The 18,414-nt window shown below is 44.7% G+C and overlaps 1 long non-coding RNA gene across 1 annotated transcript in view; it reads right to left on the bottom strand.

The window, feature by feature from the left end:
• Nucleotides 1-16,493, bottom strand: part of LOC133378337 (uncharacterized) — a 30,098-nt gene extending 13,605 nt beyond the window's left edge. The window contains exons 1-2 of the long non-coding RNA XR_009760966.1: nt 16,227-16,493; nt 588-886 (exon numbers count right to left, since the gene is read on the bottom strand). This is a non-coding gene — a long non-coding RNA (uncharacterized LOC133378337). The remainder of the gene's footprint in view (nt 1-587; nt 887-16,226) is intronic.
• Nucleotides 16,494-18,414: the final 1,921 nt, after the last annotated feature.

Raw genomic sequence — 18,414 nt, forward strand, 5'->3', positions numbered from 1 at the left:
AGGACCCCCCAAGTGAAGCTGTCCGTTGTAACAGTATAAGTTGTTCCACAGGTAAACTCCCATCCCTTCATACACTTGGAATGGACTTCTGTATGTGCTGTAACATTTATGTATGTGGATTCAGTGATGTTCATGCATGTATCATTAACTAAGACATGTGCAGGTTTTGTATAACTATAGGTACCCATATAGTCAAGTGGAATAGCCGTCCTTAAGGAACAAACAGTTAAATCTGGTCCCCATGGATAGCACACAGTTTGATTGCCCTTATAGAGTTTACAATGTACTGCCAGAAAGGTGTAGGAAAATGTAAGTGTAGGATAGGCAAGCAATAGGATGAACATTAGATTGGCCATGGTCCCTTGGAAGACGGTTGACACAAATCGTAGGAAGCCCACCATTGTACTTCTTTAGGTTGACCACACCAATATTTCTGATACAAAGGTTTTGCACAGCAGAGACACAGGAAAATAACAAAAATAAGGCAACAAATTAATAATACTGAATAGCAAGCAATATGCGATTCACACAGTTCTTGGATGGTGTTCATCAGACCTCCTGGAACAGGTTGGCAATGAACCACTTACCTTCTTCTGGGTCTCTCCTTAACTTGAGAGCTGGAATAGGACTGGCAATGTCTTGGCTGTGGTCAACAACGACAGGTTTGATGTGGCTGTGATGAATCCAGGTACTGCGCTCAGCAACCTTGACCGCTATGTGGGTCATAAGAAGAATCTGGAATTGGCCCAACCAGGAAGGAGCTAGCGGCGAAGTCTTGGAAACCGACTTGATCCAGATCCAATCATCAGGCTGAAAGGGATGAAGCTGTTCCTCCAGTGGCAATGTCTGAGTAAGGGCTGCAGCAGTCCACAGACACTCAAAGCTTCTAGAAAGAGAAATCAAATAGGCATGTAAGGAGTCACCCCCTCCCACTAGACTCAGGGATCTTGGATTTAATCCTTTCGTGGTGGGCAGTGGGTGCCCAAACAGCATCTCATATGGTGACAACTCACAGTCAGCACATGGTCTGGTAGTACCTGAGGCCACCTCAGTTGTGTTTCCTGGAGTAAATTACCCAAAAGGGACTTAATTTCTCTTACCACTACCCTCCAAACTTTGGGGTTGATAAAAATTATGTGCAATACCAAAAGAAGAGTATAAATATGCCAACACATCAGCTCTGAAGTGTGTGCCTTGATCAGAGTCAATGACAAGAGGTGGACCAAATCTGAGGACAATATCTTTCATCAGGAATCTCAGGACAACAGCAGCAGTGGTGTGAGCAGCAGAACAGGCTTCGATTCAATGTGTAAGCTGATCATGACAGACTAGGATGAACTTGTAGCCCTGCGAGGGAGGCAAGGAAATGAAATCAATTTGTAGCTTCTCAAATGGCAAAGTAGCCCAGGGTCACCCCCGTTTGTGGCTTTTTGGCTTAGACACAGTATTGAAGGCTTGACACGTAGAGCTTTCCTGGTATACACCTGGTGCGAACCAATGTGCTTGAATGGCATCCACCAGTAATTGAATACCACAATGTCCTTTATCATGGGGTTGTGAACATAACAGGCGCAAAAGTCTTCGTGGTGCTATAGGGTGTCCATCAGGGACTTTGATCCAAAGCCCTCACTTCACTGTGCTTTATGTCTTTGTTCTCAGTCTTTAATTTCCTGTGGGGAGAGAAAATCTGCATATTGCTTAAGGGTGTCATTTCAAACATAAGTGCGAAGTGGGTGCTCAGCATAGGTATTACCTTTCATGATTGCAGAAGAGTCCTTCTGAGGGGCTGAACAATGCATAACAGCTATTTGTGGTGGTAGATGGCATCTAAGAGGGCCAACAAGAGCAATGCGCTGGCCATTTGCTGTTTAGAAGTCTCTTTGCTTCCACAATGCTCCAGTGGCATGGCATGTTTTGAGTCGGTGTAAATATTCAGTCAAACCTTTGCTGTATAGCAGGTTTCTGTCAGAGCGACAAGCTCTGCCGCTTGCGCCCCCTGGTGGGGGAAGCAATGGAGCCGCCCACACGATGTATACAAAGTCACAACTGCTGCACCAGTATATTTTTGGCCCTCAAGCATGTAAGAGGAACCATTAGTAAAATACTCACAGTCTGCATTTTCCAGGGACATCAGTAGGAGTCTCAGTCTGTTGAATGACCTGAAGACAGTCATGCTCAGCAATAGGAGCTGAATCCACATCTGGGAGTAGAGTAGCAGGATTCAGGGTGAAGCGTCATTCCAGCTTTAGATTGGAGGCAGCCAGTAATGCAATCAGTAATCCAGCTTCATAATTAGCTAGACGCTGGTGTAACAGGCTTGAGTTTGACACTTAAGTAAGATGGCTGACATCTCATGAGGCACCAGGACAAGCAATGGGTAGCCCATGACTAGGTCTTAAGACTTCTGGACCAGTAGAATAGTAGCTGCAAGTGCCCTTGAGCAGCCCACAGCTCCTCTGGCTACAGGATCAAGTTGTACTGGATAAGCCACAGGGCGTTGCCTTCCACCAAACTCTTGGCTGAGAACCGCAGAGGCCACTTCCAGGCGCTCATGCACGTACAATCTGAAGGGCTTCTCATAATTAGGCAGGCCCAGGGCTGGAGCTTTGGTCAGAATACATTTAATAGTTTGTAAGAGCTGGGCAAGCTCTGGTGTGGTACAATCTTGTCAGGGGCATCTTTCACAGTCAATTCCACCAAAAAATTCGTTAACTCACCCAACACTGGACTCCATGGTCTGCAGAAGCTCAGATTCTCAGTAGGGCCTGAACTTGGTGCTTTGAAGTAGGCAGCGGAATCTGCAAGATAGCTTGAATACGTTCAGGCAATTCTCATTGGCCAGGGGCAATAACATATCTCAATTACTTTACCTTTGTATTTGCAAACTGCAATTTTGCAGGTGAAGCCTTGGCCTAAGAATTCCTTGTGCCAAATAGGCATCAATTTGTTTCTGAATGGGATAGGATACTGTGGAATGCAGGATACTGTGGGATGTTTTACATGGATCACAACTGGGGTGGTTGATTTCAATTATTCCACATCAGTGGAGGACCATCCCCATAAGCTAGGAGGGACGCTGTACAGTTCTGGTGGCAAAGGTGAAGGCACTGGTGCTGCATCTAAAAACATGGTCAAATTATGAATTTGAGAATTTGGAATGTCCAATAAAATAAATATCAGGAGGAGTGCAACAGATGGTGGCCCTCAGTTTACAGAGAAGAGCACGTCCTAAAAGCTAACAGGAGACAGGTCAGTTAGACAGTTACATATATTTACAATTAAGTCTTTCCCCCCACTCCTTTTATGTGGTTTATCCTTGTGTTTTTACACTTTAATTCCTTTGGCAACACATTCAGTATCTAAAAGGCAATGGTAAACAATTTCTATTGGAACACAGGCAGCTTATAACATTTAACCATCACCCCCCTCCTTTTATGCCTGTGAGTCCTCCCTTTCCCTGCATGTCGACTCATACTCATCCAGGGCGGAGGTGGCTGAAAACTGCTGGATTTGCTGTGGGGGCTGTGGAAACTGTAAATTCTTCTGGTCCGGACCTTGCTGATAAAAGTGCCAGCTGTCTCATTTCTGTGGCCATTTTCTTTTTCTTTTTGCAATAAAAACATTTGGAGGTTCTGTACTTACAGGCTGAATTCTTCCAATTCTTCCTTCCTCCTCTTCCAACCCCCCCCCCAAGCCTCTACCTCAGCTTCTGGATCCTCCTCTGACCATCTCTGAATCCCTGTAGGGAACTTAGCCAACAAATTTTAAATCATCTTTACGCTCTCTCTAGCTGAAGTTACACGGAAGAGCTCTGATTTAAAATCAGGTCTCTCCCCGGTTATGTCCCTTGATGCGTTCCGTGATAGCGTAGCTCACGTGTTGGAGCTCTAATGCTCCTCGGGGCCCCCTCTTCTCTCCTCAATTCAAGCCTCAGTTTTAAAAGACCTTTTTTTCTTTCTCTCTTTCCGACCTTCAAAACACACATGTTGCACTTCCCGTTATCTCACTCCTTGACTTTTCACTCCAGCCTGGAAAAAAAAACTTTTTGGAAATACAGTCTGATGGAAAAAGGCAGCAGTTATGGCCTTTATCTCTCTTATTTTGTTGTGCAATTTTTTGTGCTCCTTCTGATAGATGAACATAGCAACTATCCAGACTTTTCATCAGGCGCCCGAACAATAGCATACCGGTTTCTTTGATATTTCCTTGCGCGCTCTAAAAGGGTCTATTTTTGCCTTTGCAAAAATTTGCCCATAGCTAGCCTGCACACAATCGTTATAATTCCAATCTGGATCGTGGGTGGGCCAGAGAGTGAAACCCAGAGGGCATATTGAGATGTTGGCTGAGGGACAAATCCCATCAGCCAAGGCTACCCAGTCTTGTAGTCGCGGCTTAAGAGCTTTCAATTTACAGTAATCAGACGTTCCCCATTTTTAGCCAAATCTGTTGTGCTGCATCATTTAGAAACACTAAGGTAGCTGGATTCAGAGTTGTGCATTGGCATAAAACTACATTCTCTGGAGTCAACAACTGGGCTTCGTATTTATTCAGTCTCTGATTGGTGAAATGTTGGGTGTTCTTCTGATTTAAAAGCAAATGGACTGCATGTGAACATATACTGTTGTTTCATGTTCCAAAGTGAATTCCTGCGCTCTTCCAAGTATTAGAGCAGCAGCAGCCACAGCCCTCAAACAACTAATGGATGGCTGTTAAGAAGGTATGGGGGTTTGGCACTACAGGATGCGGTGGAATAACAAATCCATTAACCCTCCGAAGGTCTTACACAATCCTAAAGACCGCATTTCCATCCTTATCTGGTTTTGGTTTCTTAACTGGCAATATGGGAGTGTTGCATGGAGATTCACAAGGCACTAAAATTCCTTGCTGTAAATACGAATCAATTAATTTCTGTAGGCTTTTTACGTCCCTCCTATGAAATGGGATACTGTTTTACACATGGATAGGGATGATTTTGTTTTATCCATATCTGAACAGGTTTTGCTGATTTTAATTTCCCTTCTTCATCAGATCTTCGACCCCATAGCCAGGGAGGTAAAGAATCCATTAAGGACTGTAATTTAGAGTCCATGGCTGGTGTTGGAACTGAGGTGCTCTCTGCTAGCTCGCTCATGCACTGAAACGCTTTATCTCCTGGCAGATGTAAATATTTCCCTTCTGGAGAACATTTAATAGTAGCTTGAAGCTTACAAAGTAAATCTTGTCCTATTAAGTTCATAGGACCATCAGCTAACAGAAAACTATGTTCAACAGTCAAAGGTCCTACTTGTGCTTTTACTTGCTTGGAAACAGGACAGGCTAGGGGCTCTCCAGTAACACCAATTATAGTCTTTTTTTCTTTACTGCTGGGGGTAGCTGAAGATGGCAGTGAGGAGAGGGTTGCTCCTGTATCTATTAGGCATTCATAGGTATGATTTCCAATTTTCAACTCGACAGTGGGGTTCTGTGGTGTTAGTTCCCATGTGGCAGCTAAAAGGCTGGGGCAAGGATCCTCTACATTTAACCATCAGTCTTCCAAATAGTCATCAGAGGCAGAATCAACTAATGCAGGAGCTTGTGCAATTGGTCCCGAGTCTGAAGGGGTCATCCTGTCCTCATACTTGTATGCAAGTTAAAATTGGTCCCGCTTTCACATTTTTCTGCTACTTCATTTCCTCCTCCCGTGCCTGCTAAAGGGGGCACATTCTGGGGTAACCTAGGATATAACCCCAGAGGCTGGAGCAAGGGATCATCCAAGATATCTGTCTCACCAGCTTCCTTATAGGGAAGGGGAATGGCTGCAGCCTTGGGGCCCATTGTAGAACAAAAACAAATATCCAACTTGTCCTGGAAATTCATCCTCTAATAGGAGTCTCAATTTCTTCAATCTATTTTCTTTTTTATCAGAGCTTCCTGCTTCTGGCCACAGATCCTCAGGGGCCCAGGAGGCAGTATATATTGGCCATTGATTTTGACACAAGTTTATCAGTTTCTTCTTTGAAAGACCTGCTCCTCCTCCAGGATTTTGCCAGTTTGCTAAAATGCAGGCTAGGGGAGTTTCAGGTTTCAGCTTACTCTTGCTGCTTCCCATGGTTCGGGCTTCTGTTGTGTGTGGGTGTGCAAGCCTTTCTTGCCTTGCCTCGCAAGGACTTACGCAGGGAGCACTTTCCAACTATGTGGAGCTATAACCATAAGTCACTCTTTTCACGCACCTCCATGTCCTGCCAGTTGGGAGCAGTTTGCCACAAAGGGGCTATGCTACTCACATTAGCAGTTGGATGGGCTCAGACAGACCATTCACCTTGTCATTCTCACAGCTCCAGTTCCCAGACACAGCCCAACCTATCTAGTACCCTCCCAGGTACTTTCTCAACTACAGTCCCGGGACATACTCACCATGCATCGAAGTCGCGGCTACTCGATCTTCAGTAGGCTCCTTTATAGCCCGGAGGCAAGACCAACCGCTCGGTCCAGGATCCCACACAACTGGGCAGTGAGCTCATGATCACAGGGCAAGAGACGGAAGTCAGCCCCCCAGCACGACCCGGGAGCCCACCCAAGGACGCCAAGAACTGTTGTAAAAACTCTTATGGTTCTCTCGGGTACAGAAAAGATCAAACAAGTAGCCAGTGAATTCAAGGCTTTATTAACTACTGCAGTAGGGCTAAACAACATACATTTTACAGCAAAGGGTGAAGCATGGGTCGCGCCCCCCCTTTTCCTGCTTCCCCTTTTTATATGTTTTTGAAGTTCACAAGGGCTTACACAGAGAGGCGCGCACAAAGGCTTATCTCACCAGGCAGGAAGGAATGTGCAGAACAAGACACAAGGCATATACAGTTGCGTATGTGAATGTAGCATGCAAGTCTCATGTTGTCCTGGGATACGGCCTTGACTTTATCTATTTTACTTTTGCTACAATACTTTGGACACATCATGAGAAGACATGATTCACTAGTAAAGACAATAATGCTGGGGAAAACAGAAGGGAGTAGGAAAAGAGGAAGGCCAAACAAGAGATGGATTGATTCATAAAGGAAGCCACAGACCTGAACTTACAATATCTGAACAGAGTGGTTTATAACAGATTCTCTTGGAGGTTGCTGTTTAATAAGGTCACCATAAGTTGTAATCGACTTGAAGGCACATAACAACAACAATAATAGTTTGCTAGAACTTCAAAATTCTAGTGAGGTTGGAGGTGTGAGAGGACAGAATTTAGAGCAGTGGAGAAATGTAAAGCTGCAGAAAGAAAAAAAAGCTACTAAGTAGTGGAGGCTAGTAGTGCACTCATAGTAAGAAAAACAAGTTGCATCACTGTGAAGGCCCCTGACTTCTATGTTGGATAGAGTTCCAACTTGGTAATATATTAACCAACAAACTGGTGCTTAGGACACTTGTGCCTCCTCCCCAGCAACTGTCAATAAGTAAGAAAAGTAAGCACCCATGTCACCCTGAGCTCATGGCACTGGGAGTACAAGGGTACAGCTCTGGTCAAGAAAGGGGATTAAGATTGAGAGCTGGTCTTGTCCATGTTGTAGTAAAAATTGGTGAGCTAATTGGCTGCTGGTAGACCCAGTGGTGGCTGGTGCCTGTTGGGACAGGTAGGGCAGAAAGTAAGGAGCCCAACAATAGATGGAGCCAGAGCCAATGACAGGCAGAACCAAGTAGTTCTAGCTTTGTTACCATCCCTCCCTCTGCTGAGTTCTACAAGGGCAACACCAAAAATAAGGATAAAACTGACAGACAGGGCCTTCGGCTGGCCATAAGTAAGACAGGCAGGTGGGAGTTGCAGGAGGGCAGACTGTGGTTCGTGGGGCAGCATCCCATTTGCCCAATAGACCAGCCTCCACTGGTTAGACCTAGTTCCAACTAGGTACATAAGAGGTGAACTGTTACTGTGCTGAATGCTTAAAACAGAGGGTAGAAACATACTCACTGTTCTGCCAGACCCATGCAACTCCACCTCTCTCTTCTGAAAATGGGGGCACATAACACTAGCCAAACCCTGGCCCTTTTACTGTAAAACCTGGTGGGAGCAGCTCAAGTGTGTTGTTGTTGTTTTTAAATCAGCTTCAAAGAGATTTCACAACTGGGCTCTTACTGGGAGGAAGGGCGGGATATAAATTAAATTAAAAAATAAACTGATCAGCAAATCAGTTTATTTGCCAATCCCCCTGCAGGTGTGCCTGATGGAAATGCTTTGATCTGACTACGACTGTGTTTACAGCCAGAGATTTCCTAATCCTTTGCAGAGATTTTATACAACAATTCCTATTGGCTAATAATCACTAATAACTGGGCTCATTTTATCTGGCTGAAATCACTATTAGGATGGGAGGGTTGTGAGCCACACAAGTACATGCTCCCAAGATCTGCTCCCAAGGATTGGGGACCCTTTGAAGCAGACCTGGGGGGTGGGGCAAAGGACACAGCAGATGATGAGTAAATGCCATCATTACCACTCACACAACATTAGATATAGCACTCTTCACTTTAGTGGGGACAGATTGCACCCTTATCTCTGTTCATATACATTTTGAGAAGACAAATAATGTAACCAAGGAATCAAGATATGGCTTACTTACTGTGTGCATTGTTCCACACTCTGTAATGCCACCTTCTTATGAGATGCCCTCAGGATCATAGTTTCATGCTGATTACTCAGTTGTGTGTTCTGTGGTGCAGCTTATCCTTTAGATGTGCTAAAGTCTCACAGTCTATTCCTAGTGGTTTTAAAATCTCGGTGACATTTCCCACATTTAGGTCAAACTGCCTTTGGCCTTGTGGTGGCTAAATGGCACTGGTATATATTAATCAGTGGGTAAGGGATCTGCTGCTGAGGGCACAGCAGAAATTCAGGTTCAGTGTATTGGTTGCCAGCTCATCCAAGCTACTGGAGAAATAATGATAATTATATATATTAATAATGAACTCAGTTCTCCAAGTGCCAATCCTTATGTTGCCCAAATACTACCATCTATGCAAGACAGAAGTATCAGTGGGGTTGGTAAAAGTTGGGGTGTGTGTCTTTTTAAAAAAACAACAAACCACTATGATGGAGGAAGACCCAAGAACAGCCCAATGAGGACTAAGAATGTTCAGTGTCCATGCAATGTTAGTTGATTGTTGGAAAACTAGTGGGAAAGGGAATGAAATGGAGTATCCTGCAAGAGGGTATGGCTGGAACCTTGAATAGGAGCACTCCATATTGCAACATTTTGTTGAAAGTCCCACTTGTAATATTACTTTTATTAAAATGTGCTGACCATTTATGCTGACCATCCTTATTAAATATAATAGACTCTGACTCTCAATGAAACATTTTATCATGTTTGCCTAGGAAATGAATATAGAATCCCCACCTTGAGTGGCAATTCCATTACTTCTTGCCTGAAAATTTATTAGCAATGTTGGGTCCCTCATTCACTGTAGAAACCTTAGGTACATTGCTTCACTCAGGATTCCTCTCCCTTTTGTGTGTGCATATATATACACTCGCACAACAATACAAAAGTAAGAATAAAATTTATGGTTGAATTGGCATGAATGTTTTTATTCTAGTAAGAGGGGAACAAAATCCATTTTCCTCCTATTGATCTCTCCCTCTTTAGCTCATCTGTAATAAGTAAGCTTGGCCAAAAGTGGAATTGCTCAGATCCATTGTGTACCAATCATACTTAGATGATGCCTGAAGTAATTTCCATGACGCAGCTATACACATTCAAGAGGAGGTCAACAAACAGGCTGCAACTTTTGGATAGTTCTCCAAAATGAGATCTTTAAGATACACTAAGAGGGCTCTTTGTAAGACATTGGGAATGTCATAACTTGTTATATTCTCTAAGACAGTGATTCATGGGGGGGAAAAGTTCCCCACCTTTTTTCCCCATGGGCCACTTGAAAATTGCTGATGCTCTTAGCAGACTACTTGATGATTTTCCTGCCTTTTGTAGCAATTGTAATGTTGTATTTTTATGGCTTCTTTTATTTCTTATAGTGTACTTAATTGCATTACAATTTGCATCCCACAGAATTCAAATTGTAATATAATAAAATACAATATAAGAAATAAAGTAAGCAATAAAAATACAATTTTATATATAAATAATATTTAATACAAGCATGCAGTGGACCACCTGAAAGCTCACTGGCCACTAGTGGTCCACAGACAAGGGTTTGGGAATCCCTGATAAGATTTCTTCTTTCTGAGTATATCTATAACATATGTTTAGACTCAAACCATACAACATAGCCACAAAGTTTTAGCACATGAATGCAGTGAGGATGAAAAGGAAGCAAATACTCTCTAGATTGCTTTGATGCCTCCCAAGAAAAACGTCCCTTTCACTTGACCTCCTAGCTATATTGTATGTTGGGACTTTGCCCTTGATTTCTGATGCTTTTTGATTGACTTTGGAATTTGCTTCCTACCACTGGCTTGCCTGAATTTGTCAATTCATTTATTTAAGCTGTAATTCTGACATGGATGTCTTAGGAATAGGCTACAGGGCCAGTGCAAAGGGTAGCCAAGTTGGGCCCTAGCTAAGGGCCCTTGCAGCCCAGAGGGGCCCCTGAAAGGCCCCTCCTTAGGGTGTGGGCATAGAGCTCCCCTTCCTCAATCCTCGGCAGGCCCAACCCTGCTGTAGATCGCAGAGAAGGATCTCCCAGCCCCCTCTAAAGACCGTGCGGGCACCACAGTGTCTGCCCGCTCCACCTTCCTCTCCTCCCTTTCTGTGAATGCCCTACACACTGTGTGCTCAGCTGCCATCAACCAAGATGGTGGCAGAGGCTTCTGTAAGGGGTTGATGCCCCTACCACCATCTTGGTTGATGGCAGGCATGTGTGTGCAGGCTGCGTAGAGCAGTGCGCAGGGTATTCACAGAAAGAGTGAAAGGTAGGTGTAGCGGGCAGGCGCCACAGGCCTGCATGATCTGTGGGGGTGCACCGCAGGCCTGGGGCAGGTTGGCACCCACAGGCCCAGACATGCCTGGCCCTGACCCTGATAGGCTACATGTTATGTTAGCTGCATGCTTATGCTTTTAAGTGCCTCATTTGTTCACTTTTTACACAGACTGGTATAGCACAGTGGGGAGGAAAGCCTGGCTGGAAGTACAGAATCTGTGAGTTCAAATCCCCGCTCGTGTCTCCTGGGTGTCAAGGGCCAGCTAAAGATAACCCCCACAGTGAGTGGCTCAGGGGTTACATGCTCTGCCCCTGTGCAGCCGTGGGCAAGCTGCATAGTCCCAAGGAGCCCAGTTGCCCCCCAGCTGGCAGTTGTGGACAAGGAAGGGGCTGGCTTGTGCAGCTGTGGCAAGCTGAGCAGGCCCTAGCTAGCTGGGGAGGACTAGTCTCAGAGGGAGGCAATGGTAAATCCCCTCTGAATACCTCTTACCATGAAAACTCTATTCATAGGGTCGCCATAAGACGGGATTGAATTGAAGGCAGTCGAACAACAGGTAGCATTTGGGGGAGGGACTTCAACGCTTTACCTTTCAATGTCTAGATTTGGCCCCTATACCTGTAATTTCCATGGGAGGATTTCTTCAGTGGTTTAGGTGTGCACTTCTATATCCCAGTTCCAGATGTTTTCCCTTGTCTAAGCTGGTCCTTACCATCTATGGCCCAGTTGTCTGTGTTTCTTTTTCTTTGATATCTACACCTCTTACTCATATAATGTCCCCTCTTAGTCATTATAATAACTTGATTACATTTATGTGGTTGTCATAATGCTTTCTCATAAGCAGTTGATCTAGCCCATTAATCATTTTTTCTTCTGCTCTCCAGCTAGTTCCAGAGCATCTGTCTGTTTATGAGTGATGCCACATTTGAATGTGAAATTCAATAATGGTTCTAAAAGCAAGCAATAGTTTTCATTTAACCTTTTTTTTATTAGGCACTCAGATTAAGCTGTGGCACTCCTCTTTTTTGTACAAGTTTCAGGAGGGCATCGGGGCACTTGTAGCATTTTTCCTCCACGGCGCACAGCATATTGACATCCCTCCCTCCCAATGAAACATTAATACACACTCAACATTAAATAAATCAATTTTACATTATCGTGCATGTGCAGTGCAATGTTTTGCTTGTTAAAAAGTTACCTCCAGCAGGATTTACTGTATAATTAGGGAGAGTGACTTAGCCTGTTTGGGTTGCACATGCTGGGGAGAGGGCAGAGAGTGGCAGTGAGGTATTAGAAGAAATAAGAACATAAGAGCCCTGAAAGGCCCACGTTGTCCAACATTCTATTCTCAAAGTGTCCAAACAGGTGCAGCAGGACCCGAGTGCAATAGCACTCTCCCCACCTATGATTCCCACCAACTGGTATCCAGAGGCATATTCAGTAGCCATTGATAGCGTTATCCTCCATGAGTTTGTCTAATACTCTTTTAAAGACATCCAAGTTGGTGGCCATCAGAAAATCTTGTGTTGTACTCAGGTCCTGCTTGTGTCCTGCCCATGGGCATCTGGCTGGCTACTGTGAGAACAGGATGCTGGACTAGATGGGCCACTGGCCTGATCCAGCAGGCTCTTCGTATGTTCTTATGTTAGTGAGTTCTATTGTTTACCTATGTGCTATGTGAAGAAGTACTTTCTTTCGTCTGTCCTGAATTGTCTAACATTCAGCTTCAGTGGATGTCCACGAGATCTAATATTATGGGAAAGGGAGAAAACCTTTTCTCTGCCCAACAGCTGCAGCACGAGGGGACAAGGGGACTGAGGAAGAGCTGCCCTGGGAGTATCTGGCATCTGGGTGCCTGCTACTAGCTCCTTTGGGCTGCTCTCTGTCCAGACAGCTGAAGTCCCTGGTAAGTGCTGCAAGGACTGGGACCCCCTGCCTGGCCCTTGCTTCAGAGAGAGGCTGCAGTTAATCTCACAGCCCCTTGCAACAGCTGCTGACTGGGCCAGGAGGCAGAACAGCCCAGGTGCCCTTGGGCGGCGGGTCTGCCACTGGTGGGGTTGCCCCTTGAGGAGCCCCTTAGGGAGTCCCGAGGGCAAGGGCGCTACCCCCTTCTATTACTTTTTCTTGTATTTTTTTTAATTTCCTTTCTGTTAAACCAGTCTAGAGGAGATTGGTGGTGGGGAGGGCATGTGGTGCATGCAAAGTTCCTGCACAGGGAGGGAGCCTGTGCAGTGAACTGCATGAGAGAAGAAAGTCGCCAGATGCCTTCAGAGTGAGAGTCTGTAACTGGAAGAAGGCTGGCCCTCCCTGGGTGTGAGACAGGAGGGGGAGTAGATGGGTCCTGTGTGAAAAAGTTTGAATGGGTGTGACTGTTCCCAATCCTCGCAGAGGCCTACTGGGATAATTCGCTCCGGCAGGCTTTGTTGGTGGGCTTGTGTTGGGCCTATATCAGGTGTTTAGGAGGAGTCTTAGTATGGAGGAACATGGGTGATGCCACCCCAGTTTCAGTGATTACGGGCAGAGGGAAATATAGCCATGGGGAGGTGGTGAATTACCCGAGAAGGCGAAGGCAAGGCTATCTGCGCCTTGTTCCTTGCTGCCACTCCTCTCATGGTTTGGTTTCTCGTAGCTCATCTGCTGTGCCCACTGGCCTGTGTATGTTGTTGTTTAATGCCAGATCGGTACATAATAAGACCACTCTCATCCATGACTTGATTGTGGATGAAGGTGCCGATTTGGTGTGTATTACCGAGACCTGGGTGGGTGAGCTTGGAGGGGTTGATCTGACCCAGCTTTGTCCACCTGGATACTCACTGCAGCACCAGCACAGGCTGCATGGACGGGGGGGGGAGGAGTTTCTGTGGTCTACAGAACTACCATCTCTATCACCAGGAAACCACTCTGTCTTGGAGCTGGCTGTGAGGGCTTGCACCTGATGTTGGGCTGAGGAGACAGTAAACTAGGGTTGCTGCTGGTGTACCATCCACCCTGCTGTCCAGCAGCTTCTATGACCGAGCTGGTGGAGGTCATCTTGGCTGTGGCATTGGAGGAGCCCTGAACGATAGTGCTGGGTGTTTTCAATGTCCATGCTGAGGGTGGCTCTAGTGTTCCGGCTCGGGACGTCATGGCCTCCATGACGACCATGGGGCTGTCTCAACTTGTTACTGGCCCAACACATAGGGCAGGGCACACCCTCGACTTGGTTTTTGCTCCAGATGGAGGAAGGGGTGGTCTGGAGATAGCGGGGGTGGATGTCACCCCATTGTCATGGTTAGATCACTTCCTGGTGAAGTTTAGACTCATGGTTCCAATCCTTCCTTGCAGGGGTGGTGGACAGATTAAGATGGTCTGCCCCCGGAGCCTAATGGAATCCACTGGATTCCTGAATGCCCTGGGGGAGTTCCCAGTAGATAGAGCAGGTGACCCTGTTGAAGCCCTTGTCACGCTGTAGAACAGCGAGGTGCATCGGGCTCTCGACACAGTTGCCCCCAAGTGCCCTCCCCAGCACTGTGAAGCCCAGCTTGCACCTTGGTACACCAGTGAGCTAAGGGCAATGAAACAGGCTGGACAATGGCTAGAGCACAACTGGAGAAAGATGTGCTGTGAGGCTGATGGGGCACGAGTAAAACATCATAACTGTGCCTTCTGTGTGATGGTGAGGGTGGCGAAGAAGGCCCACTTCTCTGCCTCCATCGCATCCTCAAGTAGCCGTCCGGTGGAGCTTTTCTGTATTGTCAAGGGTCTGTTGATATCAACTCCAGGAAATGGAGTCTTAGACCCTTTGGAGGCCCACTGTGAATTGTTTGCAAGGCACTTTGAGGATAAAGTTGCTCGCCTCCGTAGCAGTCTTGATGCCCCATCCACATCTACTGTAGTCCCCAATGAGGTGTCCAGTGCAACGTCTGCTGCAACTTCTTGGGAACGGTTTCAGTTGATGCGGCGTGACGACGTGGACAAGGTGCGGCGAGCAACGTGTCCTCTTGACCCTTGCCCTTCTTGGCTTATTAAAGCTTGCCAAGGGGGTCTGACCAAGTGGATCCAGGGTGTGGTGAACGAATCATTGCGAGAGGGAGTGGTTCCAGACACCTTGAAAGGGGCGGTGATTCAAGCGCTCCTAAAAAAGCCCACCTTGGACCCATTGGTTTGTGACAACTACCGACTGGTTGCAAATACCCCCTTCTTAGGGAAGGTGATCCTCCTCTAGAATGCACACCTTAACGTGGTGAGGGGATTTGAGTGTGTTGAAGAAGCTGAGAGCAAAACCATCAGGAGTCTCAACCAAGAGGCTAGACTCGTAGCAGGGGCACCCAAGGCGGAATGGTCAAAGCTGAGACACCAGCATCCAAACTCAGAGGAAGGCAATGGTAAACCACCTCTGAATACCTCTTACCATGAAAACCCTATGAACAGATTATCCAAAATGCAACACGAGATAGTGCTGGAAGATGAGACCCCCAGGTCAGAAGGGACTCACGGAGCTACTGGGGAAGAACAAAGGGCTAATGACGCAGCTGGGTCAAAGCCGAAAGGAAGCCCAGAGGCTCATGTACACAGATGCAAAAGGAGAGTCTGGAGTTGTATGACGCACACAATAGGAACATGGAATGTGAGAAGCATGAACCAGGGAAAGTTAGAAATTGTCAAGCAAGCAATGGAACGCATCAACATTACAATACTTAACGTGAGCTACCTAAAATGGACGGGAATGAGATATTTCCAATCAGGCAACTACAAAATATTTTATGCAGGAAATGAGAAATTAAGAAGAAACAGGGTTGCTTTAATAGTGAGAAGTGATGTAGCAAGAGCAATTAGGAGCTACAACGCAAGGCCTGACCGAGTTATAACAATGATATCAAATGGGAAACCGGCATTGAAGAAAAAGATGGCCGCAGAGAGCAGTCTGTAGTAAGTCTACTCCTCTGATTATTTTGATTCTAGTCCTAATTTTACCTTTATTTTTAATATAATATATAAACTCCTTTGGCTGTTTATGTATATGAACAGAAGAAGAACATCAATCTGAAGAAAATAAGGATTTTATCAATTTTTTCCTCTCTAACGTATCAAAATACTAAACATTAAATAAGACTGCTGACTTTTGCTGATAGAGACTCCCATTGACTCCCACGGAGTCCTTAAAACTAAGCCTGAGGATATATAAGTGATAAAGTATAACCTTGAAAGAAAGAAACAGAAACAGAAAAGACACTTATACTTACACTAAGATATCTATTCTTGTGAAGCTCTACCGGTAACAGTATACCACCTGATATTTATACAATTGTCTACAATGATATAAGGGCCGCAGAAACATGGTACTTACCAGAGAAAGCTATAAAAAGTTGGGCCTTACGCCAGTGGATGTTTTGAATCTGAGCTTAGCTCCAGCAAAACAGCCAAAGCAGACGAAAATAACAAACTATTGCTGCTTAAAGAAAGACGCCAATTCTGCAAATACTCCAAGGTCAGAACCTACAGCTGTACCTCCTGGCCATAATTGGCCAATTTCCCTCTCTTCTTGTGTATTATTAACAGAAGAAGAGGAAGCTTGTAACCTAGCCCAGGAATTAGCTCAAATTATTGGACAATCCTCTCATGATGAATTTACACTTGACAGAAATGTGCTAGATGACTCTATTCGGAACAGCTCGCTTTCAATGCCGTCCCTTCAATCCTCTCATTGTGAAAACTCAGTAAATTTAAATTGCTCAGAGGAATATATTTTCCACCAGGAGGCAGAATCCTCCCAGATACCAAAATGTAAGTCAGTTCTGCTGAATGAAAGCTGGACACATACAACCACCCTGATGCTAACTCATATTGCACAATTTGTAGCTGAATCGAACTCTTTACTTACCACTTTAACGAACCTTCTACTTAATAATTCTGTTAAAGCAAATAAAGATGATGTTATAATAACTACAGCTACGAAAACAACGCAGACTATGGGAAAACAAGATGGTCAATCAATGACTTTAAATGGGAACTCTACAAGAGCCAAAAAGGCATCTAGGAGTAAACAAATTAGGAAAACAAAAAATCTGAAGTCATCTAAAAACCACCGCAAAAACACCATGAATTACAACAAGCTCTTTAAACTCCTGGATTCACCAAAGTCTATGTCTAAAAAGCAAAAGAGGAAGCGAAAGCGAAAGAAGAAATCAAAAAAAGAGATTTCTCTCCATCTATTGACACCACAAACAAATCAAACTGATCCCCCAATTAGGATTAATCCAGTTGATATGAACTCAGAGGGCTCCCCTACATCTCGAAATGTAATGAAACAACATCAAAACATTCAATCTCCAAAAACGCTGATACCTCTTTCAGCTTCCAACGATATTAGATGGAACTTAGTTCGTAGTGGGAATATGATAGCTATAACAAACTACCCAAAACCGTGGGGCTTGCTGAATCTACAAGCGCGAAAACAGCATTTATGTGACACCTTGGATTATATAATCCCTGGGCTTTTAAATGTACATCAGATCATCTCAGTGGAATATCTCTTTAATAATTACATATCCGCTACAGCCCTGATAACACTATGTGATGACAATATAACGAATTGTATCTACGAAAGAAGACAGCTTCTTTTAAAACACAACCTTCTACTACCAAGGGTATTTAAAAACTGCGCTCCACCTCAAAGTCTGATTTCGGGAAAACAATCAAGATGTAGATCTCTCTTGTCAAATAGCATTGACATTGTAGAATGTTTAAACACTCTACCCTGTAGCTATTCGGATTCGAATCATGACCAAAAAGCTACAAATCCCCTAGAAATTGAGAAATTTCTACCAAAAGAGATCCTTTTACTTGACTCATTTCTTTCCTTATCGATAGATGCTAAAAGCGAGATAACCATCAGACTTGAAAAACTCCTACAGACTTTAAAAACCCAAATGGCAAATGTAACTCCTGGAGGGAGAAACATCGAAAATACCAAATGGAATGACATCGAACCAAATAAAGACCATCTTTCTGCACTGAATACTACTAATATTCAATCTTTACAAAGTGCTTCACCAGATTTATCCGTGATATCGACTCTACCTAAATCCAACCCACACCTTCTACAGGGATTTTGACCAAGACCATCAAGTTCAAAGAGGTCCTTGTCTTTGATTTCGTGGAATATTGCGGGATGGACTAGCAAAATACAAATGCCAACTGTTAAAGATTTTCTTTCCACCTATAATATCATCTTAATACAGGAAACCTGGGCCAGAGATGAAATATATTTAGATGGATTTTCAGCCTTTTCGCTTGAAGCTCTGAGGAGTAATAGGGGAGGAAGAGCTAAGGGAGGTGTATGTATTCTAGTCACCACCAAAATTGAAGCTGAGATTTGTACTTTAACACCCCTGCTGGATTTAGCTGTTGCAGTATTGTTAAAATTTTCAGCTTTTGTTTACATCATAGTAAATGTTTTTATTCCCCCTAGCAAAAGAAAAAACTCTATCAAAAAACAATTTAGGAAGTTAGAGTCTTATCTGTCAACCTTGACA

This window comes from Rhineura floridana, chromosome 2 (genome assembly GCF_030035675.1).
Source record: "Rhineura floridana isolate rRhiFlo1 chromosome 2, rRhiFlo1.hap2, whole genome shotgun sequence".
NCBI classification, from domain to species: domain Eukaryota; kingdom Metazoa; phylum Chordata; class Lepidosauria; order Squamata; family Rhineuridae; genus Rhineura; species Rhineura floridana.